Below are 3495 nucleotides of genomic sequence, written 5' to 3'. Positions count from 1 at the left end.
AAAAGTTAAACTATCGTGCATGCACAACAAATGGTACTTAACTGAAGTCGTTAGACAGTCAAAAAAACAACCCCAAAATTAGGAGAAAAAGTTAGGCCATTGTTAATATGAACATAAAATGTTTTGCTAAAAACTTGATACGCTCATCTTCTTCACTTTGCTACTATCAAGACACCCTGCAAACTTTCCTGAAATACTTCATAAACATATTTTGAAAAATAACAAAATAAGGTACCAAATTCCATAAACTGAGATATATCTATCTGGGCTAAAATCCAAATCATTATTAATTTTCAAAAACTATACAACTTTTTCATCATTAACAGTGTTCACTGACAAATGCTGAACTTATATAGTAACTCATTATTTCAAAGGCATGGTTAGTATCTTAAGGTAGAAAGAACAATAGAAATTACTGAGCCCAGGTGTTGGTTTTTTGCTTTTATTTTCTTGGTTTGTTGTTTTTAAGGTATAGAGTGATTTTTTTCCATTAAAATTACATATGAGTTTGGCTTGTGTGGGCCCTGGGGGGGTGTGGATGAGCCAGCTTGGCCAGGGGTTGGCTGCCCAGGAATCTCCACCGCTAGCACTAAGGCTGGGACCTCACTCCTTTCCTGCAGCACCCTGTAGCCAACAGCACTTTCCCTATAGAAGCTGCCCCAAGTAGAGCCTCCTCCTATCTAGACCCATTTGCTCTAATCCTGTGGTCCCCAAGCCCCAGTCCATGGACTGGTACCAGTTCTGTGGCCTGTTAGGAACCGGACCACACAGCAGGAGGTGAGTGGCAGGTGCATGAGCGAAGCTTCATCTGTATTTACAGCTGCTCCCCATCACTCACATCACTTCCTGAGCTCCACCTCCTGTCAGATCAGCAGTGGCATTAGATCGTCATAGGAGCGCAAACTTTACAGTAAACTGCATGTGCAGGGGATCTGGGTTGCACACTTGAATCATCCCGAAACCATCCCCCAACACCTGTCCATGGAAAAATTGTCTTCTATGAAACCAGTCCCTGGTACTAAAAACGTTGGGGACTGCCGCTGTAATCAACTGTGTCTGGCACTGGGTTGGGTACCTGCAGGTACAGCAATGAACAGGACAGACATGTCCAGGTGACACTGTCTTGGGGAATATTTTAATCTGTCCTCCAGTCCTGCTGAACAATGAGGTGACAGACCTTACAGTTAAAATGAGTGTCAGAAAGCTCTCAGTTCCAATAGAAACCTGATCAATTATCAGACAATCTACAATGGGGAGAAGGCTTATGAGTGTAATTAATATGCAAGGCCTTCATTCAAAGTAAATGACTTACACGACATGAGAGCTTCCACACTGGGGAACATATATTAATAAAAAGCATATAAATGTGGGAGTTTGGAAAACCCTCAATCAGAACTCTTTATTTGTTGACTATGAGCAAATTTATAACAGAGAAAAACTTTTTGAATTCAATGTGGCAAGACACTGAGTCTGAGTGAATGTCTTACTCTATGCCAGAGACTTCATACAGACAAAAAAAAAGCCCTATAAATGTGGTAAGCATGGAAAAATCCACAATCAAAACTCACACCTCATTATACACCAGAGAATTCACACTGGTGAGAAACTCTAGGAATATAGTGAGTGTAGGAGAGTCATCAGTTATAGTGCCAGCCTTATGGTACATCAGAAAACATAATCTGGGGAGAAACCTTATAAATGAAATGATTGTGGGAAAGCCATTAGATGGTTGTGTGAGCCATTGAAGTGCACGGCTTATAATGCACCAGAGAATTCACACTGGAGAGAAGCCCTGTGAATGGAGAGGGGTTGGGAAAGCTTTTAATCAGTGTTCTATCACCATCAGTCAACTTTGCTGGGGAGAAGCACTTGGGACTGGCCCAGCATGTTCCTTAAAGTGTGGAGCTCAAAGGCAGAGAGCACAGGTCTTAGGTTTGGGTTAAGCTTCTTTATAAGAAAAAGCCCCAACCTTATCCCCACTGTCAACCACTAATCACGAAGGATCATTCTCTACTTCCCTCTGCGTCACAAAGGGATGGATCGGGTGGGATCGGAGAGGTAAGTTAATGTAATCCTTCTCCACTTTTGGGAAAATGAGGACTAGACATTTCATTTACTAATAGGTTTCTTTTTAAACTATTTTTAGATTTATGTCATTAATGTGTGCTTCTCAAGGACAGAGGTCATATCTTCCTTTCTGTATTCCAGCTTTTCTTATCTTCTTTCCTGCCTTCTGGCTTTTCTATCTCACCATTGACATAAAATCATTCTCCAAGCCTCTGATTAATTCTCCCTGTCTCTTGGCTATGGCCATCCCAATCCACTTTATAACTTCTACTCTAATCTAGTATTTCATCACTTGCCTTTCCCTACCTAGAAAGCCCTTTATCTGCCTATTTGTCAATCTATGTCCTTCACGATCTTCAACATCCAGTTCATTTCTGAGAGATTTTCTTCTTCAAATGTGCCTTCATTCAACTGAGGCAAATTGACTTGTGAATTATTTTTAACTTAATTTATATGTATGTACTTTCAATCAACTTTTTGTAAGCTTTTTGAGGGTATATTTGGTGCTTCCTTTTCTTAGGATATAGACAATAGCTTGTGCATACTAGTTGTTGAATATATAATGCTTTTGATATGACTCAAAAACATATTGCTTGTGAAAACCAAGATATGAAACAATAAAAGTAGAATATCCCTAGGTGATTCTTGCAGCCGAATTTTATTGCTGAACAAGCAACTTCACCCATAAAATTATAAAACTCCAATTGATTCAGTAACCAAGGGTTTGTCTTTAGTTAAGGATTAGGTTAGATTTGTTTTGATAGGTCAGTTAAGAAATAGATCCTTTCCTCTCAGCTTCTGTCGATTTCAGACTTCTCAGACATAACGACGTTCAAACTGATTCTTCATCATGTATTGATGCCATATTTTACCAAGCTGATAAATCGAAAGCATCAAGTCCTTTTCTTTTCTTTGGTATTGATTTGACTCTTCCCTGTGGACATGAACTCTTTAATAGCCTGAATACATATGGCCTTTCGATACTCAAACAATTATAAGAAAATAAAAGGAAAGTAAGCAACAAGGAAAGTAGGGTGGGAAGTAATCAATATCATATAGCTGAAGATAGAAATGCAAAGTATGATTGAAAGAAATGAGAAGATGAAATATATGTTGTACTGTTACTTGTAAAGACAAGAAAATGTGCATTAACAGAAAGGGAAAGAGAAATGTATTAATTTTTCAAAGTACATGAGTGTCAGGCACTGTAAAAGCCATTTTATATCCATTTGCTCATATATCTATCACAAAAATGAGCGAAGGGTTGTCACCTCCATTTTACAGTGGGATATAGACATGTTAGGTAACTTGCCCAAGGTCTCACAGCTTTTAAGCTGTACAGCCCAGATTTGACCACAGGTCTTTCTTAAGTCTCTAAGTATGCTACAAGGAAGAAATAATTGAAAGGAAATAAATTTTTTTAAATAG

The 3495-nt window shown here is 38.7% G+C and overlaps 1 protein-coding gene across 1 annotated transcript in view; it reads left to right on the top strand.

Annotated features, from left to right (window-relative positions):
- The window catches only part of PIK3C2G (phosphatidylinositol-4-phosphate 3-kinase, catalytic subunit type 2 gamma), a 472569-nt gene that overhangs the window by 298675 nt on the left and 170399 nt on the right, over positions 1 to 3495 (top strand). The gene's annotated exons all lie outside the window — the stretch shown is intronic.

This window comes from Propithecus coquereli, unplaced genomic scaffold (genome assembly GCF_000956105.1).
Source record: "Propithecus coquereli isolate 6110/MARCELLA unplaced genomic scaffold, Pcoq_1.0 Scaffold78, whole genome shotgun sequence".
Taxonomy (NCBI): Eukaryota; Metazoa; Chordata; class Mammalia; order Primates; family Indriidae; genus Propithecus; species Propithecus coquereli.
The sequence above is the reverse complement of the archived record's forward strand: the minus strand, read 5'-3'. Positions and strand labels throughout refer to the sequence as shown.